Genomic DNA, 10,896 nt, shown 5'->3' on the forward strand with positions numbered 1-10,896 from the left:
GCATTTAGGCAGAACAATATTCACCTGTCTTCCCATTTCAAATGTCAAAAACAGTTTTGTGCAGATTATGAGGCTTGTTTAGTAGTGAACATGGAATTTCAAATTCAGAAATTTAAAGGTTCATAGATGTCCTTTTCATGTAAATTCTGCAGCACAAAAAAACAGAAAAGACTAAAGTCTAATTTAGTCAATAGCAGAATATACGCAGAAGTCATCGTAAGTCATAATCTATTAATAAATATAGATTTTAATTAAATATAAAAGGAATAATAGTCTTTCCCAACACACTGGAAATATAATATGGCATAAGCTTTAGATCAAAATACCTATCAATCATTTTATTTTAATAGCAGTAAAGAGTAATTTTACAACTATAGGCAGATATATGACAAAAGCAAAGGATGACAACAGGAAAAATACAGTACTGAGATTCCCCATTGTGGTTCTGTATAAAGTTGCATACATTAATGGTGCAAGCAGAACCACCTGCAGCTCAACGTGACAAAGACAAAGGAGCTGATTGTGGATCTGAGGAGGACCAAGGTGCCGATGACCCCTGTTTCCATGCAGGGGGTCAGTGTGGACATTGTAAAGGATTACAAGTACCTGGGAGACATTGACAATAAACTGGACTGGGTAAAGAACACTAATGCCCTCTACAGGAAGGACCAGAGCCGTCTCTATTTTCTGAGGCGGCTGAGGTCCTTCAACATCTGCCGGACTATGCTGAGGATGTTCTATGAGTCTGTGGTGGCCAGTGCTATCCTCTATGCTGTTGCGTGCTGGAGCAGCAGGCTGAGGGTAGTGGACTCCAACAGACTCAATAAACTGATCCGCAAGGCCAGTGACGTTGTGAGTGTGGAGCTGGACTCTCTGACGGTGGTGTCAGAGAGGAGAATGCTGTCCAAGCTGCGGGTCATCTTGGACAATGTCTCACATCCCCTCCATGACGTACTGGTCAGGCAAAAGAGCACTTTCAGTGGGAGACTCATTCCTCCCAAATGTACAACTGAGCGCCACAGGAAATCATTCCTGCCTGTGAGTGTCACTGACACTCAGAATAAACTGGAAATCTTCTACATATATATACTGTATATATATATATATATAGACAAACTTACATATACATTGCTGTTGTATATATTTTTTACTTTTATTTTTTTCTTTTATTTTTCACTTAAATATTGTAAATGTGCATATTTTTATTTTCTATTTCTTATGTTTATGTTTTGTACATACTTTTATTTCTAAATTTATGCTCCTATCTAATCTTGAATGGGAGCACCAGTACTGTACAATTTCCCCCAGGGGATCAATAAAGTATTTCTGATTCTGATTCTGATACAGACTTATGTGTTGTTGTCTTATGTTGTCAGATCTTTTTTCCTATTTCATCATGCAACTATTATTTCTCTTAGGCACATTATATAATATTTGTTTAAAAAAGCAAAAAAAACAAAAAAACAATCCAACATACACATTTGCCTGTGGTGTAAAATCTGAAATCTATGAACTATGTAAAATGCTGAATTCATAGAATGTTATGTTAGTTTTGGTGATACTTAATGTGTTGTCTAAAACAGATGGTTGTTTCCCAAGTGTTTTCAAAATTATAAAATGCTATGAAATAATTTAAATTAATTCCAGTACATTTATTGTTTTACATGCATCCAGTATCTGCCACAACCTATGAACAGGTGGTGTAACACACAATCACTCTGGGCTGGTACTAAATCAAGGTTTCTGTCTGTGTGACCAATTAATTGCTTGATGTTGTTGCACTCTTGTAAGGACACCGAGTCACAGGGTGATTTTAATGGAGTACGATGTGTAATGCTGAGCCCAAAAGCCTCTAACAGTGCAAACGCAATTACAGGGGCAACAGGGCACTGTCAAAACTGCCTTCATTATATTTTAACTAACCTGGCTGATATGGTGGCAGCTGAGGACGCAAGTAAAGGCCAACCAGCAGACATTTAACCATTCATCCGTAACTGAAAACTGTGTCTTGACTTCAGACTTTTATATGTTATTAAAAACTCAAAATCTTGTGCTTCCTGTGGAGGTGCGGTCGCCTACAGGTCAAAGGTTACATCATTTAATCGGATTGCTGCCAGATACCCTGCAGGCCTTTCTTCTACTGATGAGTTTTAAAGCTGAGAGGCACTTAACATGTATGCCCACCCCGCGGCATGAACTCATTCATACTGCCCAAAAAGCAAGAGAAATGAGAATTCACCAGGTGGGCGTCACTGTGTGACATTTGCACATTGTCTGTTTTCTGATGTTGTTATTAGAAAACAAAAGTGCAAATTGCTTGGCCTATTGTGTAACCCTCTGCACTGAGAGGAAAATTTTTTTTTGGTTTAAATAAACTCCAGCTACAAATAAAAAGTACAATAAAAACAATGTAATTCTAGAGAAGATGATACTCCCCAAATATCCCCATTTATCTTCAGATTTGATCTTCTTCTATCTTTCATCTTAAGTGGACTTAACAGCTGCATATTTTGTCCATTCCTCTTTGCTGCATTTTATCCTCCCCAACCCTTTTGAGTTTCCAGTTTCTGCTGAGCTGAATGCGTTCTCTTTCTGCTCTGTTTGATCTAAAGTTGGGGACTAAGTCAGCAACAATATCATCTAGATGAAACAGAGTGCATTCACTAGATGCTCGTGAAAAAGCTGCATACACTGCACATGTGGGGACAGTAATACTTTCCCTTGGACTGCCCTTCACTGTTATCATTGTTATGTTATTATCAAGATTTATTTTTTAGAAAAAGAACCAAGTGCATTTTGTTGGATTTAGGCTGACATAATGAAATTTACTGCCACCGAGTGACAGCGTCCATATGGGAGCCTATTGTTCCAATATTCTGGGGAATGTCTCAAATATTTCTAAGTCCCCCTGCTAGGCTGTAATTGACTTAATCTTTCCATTAGCCCCAAGTTGCCAAAGTCAGCTGTCATCTGTTAGAGTTAACTGTTGTAACAAGGTGCTTATTATGCTTCCTGATAGATGTGAGTTTTAGCTATGAGACTTAAGGGTGATTTTTAACCCACTACCCCCCAGCACTGCACACAAGCACACATACATTAGTACCACACACACACACACACATCTCCCCTGCTGACAGCTCTAATAAGCACCAGCACACAAACTGACAAACTCTTGCTCATTTTTGTCAGGTGATGGGGTGTTGCTGATCTTATTGAGTTTGGTAAATACCCTTGCAGACAGACACAAACAGAACCTATAACCTCCATGCATCTTCACCCCTCCACAGGTAGCAAGCACAGATAACAAATTCCTGCCAAGTATTTGGAGACAACCCTAATCACGTTTTTACTGCATTTATTTATATAATAAATAAAGTCACCATTTATTTTTTTATGTTCCAGAAAGCTTACTCCAGTAAGCATGTACATTTTGTGTACAGTAGCCTATAAATTCCAACAGCTGTGAATAACATGTACCACATACTTCACCGTCACTGCCAGGAGATGGCAACATCACATCTAGTGTGTTGCAAAGTATACACTATAGAGTTTTGCATCAAATACATCATATTATGACAACAGCAAGAATGACACATAATTAAACTATTATTATTATTATTATTATTATCATTATTAATAAGCTATTAAAGTCTGATTTTACTCTGGTAAATTAGTTGTAAATTTGTAATTTCGTGTCTGTTAAGCTTGATTGATTAATACGAAGCTAACATAAAGTACTGATTATACAATTAAAGCTTTGGTTTTATTATTAACATGAAATATCTTAAACTAAAACAGAGTTGATAATTGAAATCTGCCAGTCCACTTTGAATTGTAGTATTTCACATTTTTTGTTATATACTTATGGTGAAAAGTTATTAATGTCTTGCTTGCAGTCAGGTCTGGCACTAAGTGGGAACAGTAACCATTATTAAACAATAATGCCATACCAACCTACATCAAATTTTGTTGTGTGTTCAGCTTGGTTCAGTCGAGCTACATACTGTAGCTGTGTTGTCTCACAACTAAAGACTGGCAGGCCTAATTAGCTCAAGACCTTATCTAATGACTTTGAATTTCTGCTGCCAGCTTGACTATTGCGTCAGTGTTCATTTTTAGAAGCAGGGTTGAAACCTGGCCGATTCATACTACATCTAATTGACAGAGAGCTGGACTGCAACGCCAAATGTGTTCTACACCTATGTGCACTGCAAAGACTGAGAAGTCAAACCAGCCATGCATAACGCACAAAGCATAAGTCTTGAAAATGCATTGATTTGACCAGTAAATATTTTTTACATCTTTCTCTGAAAGTATGCAAGCTATTTGTTATGACCTCACATAAATGACTTGAATTCTGCTGAAGCAAGATTCAGCTCAGAAGAGGATAAACAAAACTAGTTAAAAGGCTGTTTTTATTTCAGTTGCCACACAACACTATTAGAGTGCTTGTAAACTCATGTTGAAATGTAAATGTTTAGACATGTAAATGCAAAAATGAGGGAACTATTCTTATTAATGGGAACAAATTCGATCGCACTTGACATTAATTATCATTAATTGTACTGCCAGCACTGCTTAGTAATGTAAGTGATATCTTACATAACATAAACATTCTCCAATTAATATTAAATCATGGTGCAGTGAATGTCTTTGGTAACTGCTGGTAGCTTGTACATCGGAAACCTGATCTAAAGTTTACCACTGAGAATTCACACACATCTTGTTTTAAGTGTACATCAGTTTTCATCATTTATTATATGCAGATTAAAGACATAAACCCCAAGTACTGGCACAAGAAAGTGAGAGTCATTGCATGCTTAAGAAAAGTGAAAGCAGTAATCAACATGCCGGGAACTGGGTCAGAGGACTCTTTGGCAATAGCAAACATCATTAACAAACATTTGGCCCAGATTTGCTACCCCTCACTGAACATAAACCTTTGTAAGATGTTTATATGCTTTTCAAACAGCCTCCCTGTTAGTCAGTCAATGGGAACCTTCTTAGGGAACTGTTTTCACTAACAGGAGGAACAGTCAGGGATTTTTCTAGGTCCCAAGTATGGAGCTGCCACCAAAGAGCAGATAAGACAGACAGTAATATAAAAATATAAAATAAAAAATGCCATTAGTAGTCTGGTGGCCTTAAAAATCTGTGCTCCAGATGAGGCTCATCATGATTTTGGCAGAGAAAGAAATCTCTGTCTGCCCTCTAGTGGCAAGTGATTTCAATAATTCATTGAGTCAATTACTGTGTTATATTATTAAAAGCTCAATCACATTTTTGACTCTGTACATTCACATATAATAAGAGTATGCCTTAATAAAAAAAATAATGAAAACTTGTTTCTCACAACTGATAATGATTAAAAATCATGTTACTGCTGTGTTTGCAAATATGACTGGTGTAAACATCAGAAATATTAATAGCTCAGGTTTGTTGTCAAGAGCAAGTACACGTAATAAAACAACTGTCAATCAATTTGGAGTCATCATTTTGTTTGCATTTGGTTCAGGGATTGTGCCCTTTCTTGATTGTGGATTTATGGACAGAGCCAGCTTTAGGTCTGTGACATCATCAAAGGCTAAAGACAAATAGTGCTTTGCCAGATACCCTATACACAAAAAAACACCGGATATACAGTACATTTGGTGCATTTCCTGGACCAGGAAGAGGGAATATATTACAACACAGGTCACATTCTGCAGTCTGGTGTCAGCTCTGTCAATCAAAGGCCCTCGCCTGCAAAAGGCATCAAAAATAAAAATACAGTACATGAGCTGATCATACAGTGCGACCTTAACTTAAATTGACAGGACAGTGTTATGGCAGGCAGTTCAACTGGGAAAATAAACAGGTAATAATGGAAAGGTGGCCACATCAGGGCCCTCACTTTCTGTTGGAATAAATAGAAAAGGTCTACTGAATGCTCCTCGGGGCGAAGAACTGTACAGCAGCTGCCTCCACTGTGCTCTGTGATACTGACAAGCAACAAGGACCAAAAAGGAAAGATACAGCAGCTGCTCATATTGTAACAGACCTTTTCAAATGCCACTAATTAACCTATTTCTCATTTTGATCTTCATTGGGCGGTAACATTAGAATTTGAATCATAAAGTGCTGAATGAATAAGCTCACTCGTTTGAATCATTACACTATTTTAATTATTTAATTTTTGCTTCAAAATGGTTTTATATAGAATGTTTTGTTCTTAAGTCATTGCTTTATACTCTTCAAAAGTACACATTTTGCTCTGAAAACAAAAACACACAAAACACCAAAAGCAATCTATTTAGCTGTCTAAAACTGGCAGTAATAAATGTGTTAACTTTAAGTAGACCCACTTTAAACTGACCCACAGCTGCAAGAGCACAGAAGCATGAAGCTTTTATGTATTATTAATGCTAAGATGTTTACAAATTTTCATTCGTGGTGAAACTGCAACATGATCTTCTCCATTTCTGTCGATTATAACCTTTCTCAATGGCTGTATTCACTGGGGCCGTAAAGGTTTCTTTTTCTTTTTCTGTCTTGTTCTTGGAATTTATTTTAAAACCTGGTGCTAGAAAATTATTGTCTGATCATTTAAAAGAAAAATGCGTCCTTGACAAGTAACCAGAAGCTAAAAAGTCAGTATTAGGCAATTTATAAGCGTAAAGTTACACTTATCTTATGTGTATAAGTTTGAGGAGATTAGCATTCACTTCTCCCAACTGCATGAAGAAAAAATCAAAAGTCAAGGATTTAGAGGGGCTCCCTCACATCTTAAGTCAAACTAACCGATAGGAAAAGAGGTTTATTACACTGGAGTGTGCAGTTAGCTGAATGGAGTCTCATTATACCACTTTTCATTTTGGCAGTAAAGTACTTCAAACTTCTAACATCTTTCTCTGGATGCCACTTATGGTTCACAGTTCAAACATGCAAAGTTTTGACAACTGTTGTGGGACAGGTTTGCTTCCATAGTCAGTCCGTGCAGGAGCCTGTGGGGCAGAGTCAGGTCATTAAGGTGATTCAGCTCACCTGATCTCACTCCCTGCGACAATACTTATGATGGTGGCAAGTAAACCACTTGCCCTCTCTCTCCTGGGTTTGGTTTGGCTTGTTTGACCATACATCATTACATTTTCCACTCCACTGATGTTGCATGCAAGATCCCTACATGTTGTCACTTCAGCTTGTAGCTTCTTTTAGACTATTTTTAAGTTAAAACTGACTTTTTATCTCCTCTCCTTAGATCAGGTTGTGACAAAAGGGAACTTTTAACCAATCGGCAAAATGGAATGAGTGAGTTGTGTTTTAAAGTGATGTTGTGCAAAGCTTATTGGGCTAATTAGAGCCATTTAGTCCAGCTGTGTAAAACCACAATAACATCATGACCCGCTTTTAATGTTTAAAGGGATTTCACAAAGTATACATAATGCATGTGAAAAGTCCAATAAAATATTGTGTCTGTTCATAACATATTCTCTCATTGTACTGCAGAATAATGTGCAACAAGGTGCTGGTATAACTGTATTAGTAAGTGCACAAACCAGATTACCTTGCAGATGTCTTGCAAGAGATAATAGCTGTAGTGATGGTAATAATGACCACATGTCCTGTAAGTGAGAGATTCTGTTGATTCAGAGGGAGGGAAATGTATCTTATCACACACTGTGTCCTCTCACACATAAAGTATCTGCCAAAATCACACAAAAGCACACACATTTCTTGAGAGCCTAACACATGCTAATTACAATGACTACATGGAAAAGGAGGAAATACTGAATGTGAACTTGTCATTCATACAGCATGACTCACTTGGTGAAGCGCATTCGTCCTTAACTGATGAAACAACATGAACAATTTTGACTTTTTCTTATATGATCACGTTTATAAATGTTAGTTGACTATGCCTATCTAAATCGGAATGAAATGTTTCACTAGATTTTGGTCTAATGAGTTTTTATTTGTCAAACCTGCAAGACTGCACCCAATGGAGTAAAAATGCTTTTGCACATGCTCCTTTTAGCCTTAAAACAATCTGCTCTTTCAATGAGATTATAACAAAATGGCAAACAAGAAACAAGAAACAAAGAAACAAGAAACTATGATTTGTTCAAAGTATCACTGGCAAATCTTTCTCTATACAGACTTAAACATCAGTTGTATCTCAAGTTGTAACATACGTGTTTTGTTCTTCTTGCCTATGGATGTGGAAGAAAGAGACGGGTTGGAAAGAGGTTTCTTAGCAACTGTGCAGGCTCACACTAGCCAGCTAAAGACTGAATAGTTGGGTCTCTGTAAATATTATAAAGAGTATAATCTACACCTGCTCTATATGAAAAGTGCGCTGATAACTGATATGATTTGGCGCTATAGAAATATAATTGATAACTCAGTGTGAACATTTGGACAAGATTGTGCTTGTCATGTGAAATTGTGTTACATTACAATAGGGTGAATACTTCACATACATATTTCAGTCTCAGTAAATCATGTCATGTGTTCTAGTAAACAAGGCCTATGTGTGTTTTTATATCCTCAGTATCTGCTCTACAATGATGCTAATGTCTTCATTGCGGTTTCCAACAAACATCACATGATATATTTTCAACAGCATTATCTTGCATCTTCTCCTGACTTCTGTCTAAACTAAGTTTAGTCTCATCTACAGATATTGCCATAGTTGTTAGACTAATTTGTCACTTTATTAGACTTTGGAATTTCTTTGCTGAGCTATGTTCTTCAACGGTGAGATTGCTCTCCAATGCCCAAAGTAATCTAGCCTAGCAAGTATCAATTGGGGTAATATTGTTACCTCATGCTTCTAGATTGACATACAATTCAACAATTCAACACAATAAAGCTCCATTAGTATTTTTTATTAGCATTGAATCCAATGTATTGCTTATACTGTCAACCAACCAAGTAGAAGAAGTAGAGAAACTATAACAACTAAACACCCAGATTTGCAAGAGACCAATTGAATACTGAAGATTGTACTTACATTTAGCAGGTTATAATCTGCTAATCTGCTTGTTGACATGTTAGCAAAAGCAATTTGTTGGCAAAAAATAAAAAAATGTAAGTTGTCTGTGGCACTGCTATATACACTATATGGACAAAAGTATTGGGCCACTCCTCTTAATCATTGAATTCAGGCATTCAGTCCCATTGCCACAGGTGTATAAAATCAAGCACCTAGCCATGCAGTCTGCCTTTACAAACATTTGTGAAAGAATGGGTCGTTCTAAAGAGCTCACTGAATTCGAACGTGGTACTGTAATAGGATGCCACCGTTGCAACAAGTCAGTTCGTGAAATTTCTTCTCTCCTAGATATTCCACGATCAACTGTAAGTGGTATTATTGAAAAGTGGAAACGTTTAGGAACCACAGCAACTCAGCCACAAAGTGGCAGGCCACCTAATGTTACAGAGCGGGGTCGCCAAGTGCTGAGGCGCATAGTGCGTAAAAGTCGCCAAAGCTCTGCTGACTCAATAACTGCAGAGTTCCAAACCAGCTCTGGCGTTAATATCAGCACCAAAACTGTGCGCCGGGAGCTTCATGGCATGGGTTTCCATGGCCGAGCAGCTGCATGCAAGCTTTATATCACCAAGCACAATGCCAAGCATCGGATGGAGTGGTGTAAAGCACGCCGCCACTGGACTCTGGAGCAGTGGAAACGTATTCTGTGGAGTGACGAATCACGCTTCTCTATCTTTTTGGACCTTTTCTGTTCCAGCATGACTGTGCCCCAGTGCACAAAGCAAGGTCCATAAAGGCATGGTTGGATGAGTTTGGTGTGGAAGAACTTGACTGGCCCTCACAGAGCCCTGACCTCAACCCCACGGAACACCTTTGGGATGAACTAGAACGGAGATTGCGAGCCAGGCCGTCTCATCCAACATCAGTGTCTGACCTCACAAATGCTCTTCTGGATGAATGGGCAAAAATTCCCACAGACACGCTCCAAAGTCTTGTAGAAAGCCTTCCCAGAAGAGTGGAAGCTGTTATAGCTGCAAAGGGGGGACCAACTTCATATTAATGCCTATGAATTTGGAATGGGATGTCATAAAAGCTCCTGTAGGTGTAATGTGTAGGTGGCCCAATACTTTTGTCCTTATAGTGTATGTATTTAGAAAATGCAAACTGCTCAGGTTTCCTGTCAAATAATCTTAACCAAGACAACTATGTTGTGGTGTGTGATAAACTTCACAAATAGTAGTAAATCCATAATCTTCCTGCAGATAATTATCAAAGAGATTTATATCAGTAATTCGAAGGACCTTTGCATTAGAGACAGCAGAAGGAGCTGCAGCAGCTAAACTTGATATTTGATTTTTCATAGAAGGTATAGTACAAGTCAGGAAACATACAGTAGGCTACTCATTAGTAAAGTTTATAATTGCCATAAGTATGATCAATTATAGTTATGATTGGCTTCCTCACATAAACCATGTCATGGGCAAATGAAGGAGATGTGATGTTGTTGTACATTGCAAGTCAGACCTTCTTGACTACAATGAACCTTATCAAAATAGCCACTTTTTCAGATTTATGTTTTGTTTCATTTTTTTTTGTTTCCTCAGCAATGTAGAAAGAGGAATTGTTGACCAGGTAGATGCAGCTTACGTCAAGCTAAGGTCAGGGATACACAATATTTTTGGCAAGTACTGTAAACAACTGAGAAAGGGCAGAATAGGGGTCATACACATCTAATGAACTTATCTTACTATTGTATCTGTCTAGCCCTTTAGAGCTAAGGAGAGTCGGGTGATCTCCAAGTGGCCACAATAAATATCTGATTCACAAGAAATAAATGACTTACCTGATGTTGTTGGATGCCATTACATCACTTCCACCCTTCAACTCTGCAAAGTCTCAGGGTTGTCAGGGTTTTGTGAGTTTGT

Source organism: Enoplosus armatus, chromosome 5, assembly GCF_043641665.1.
Source record: "Enoplosus armatus isolate fEnoArm2 chromosome 5, fEnoArm2.hap1, whole genome shotgun sequence".
NCBI classification, from domain to species: domain Eukaryota; kingdom Metazoa; phylum Chordata; class Actinopteri; order Centrarchiformes; family Enoplosidae; genus Enoplosus; species Enoplosus armatus.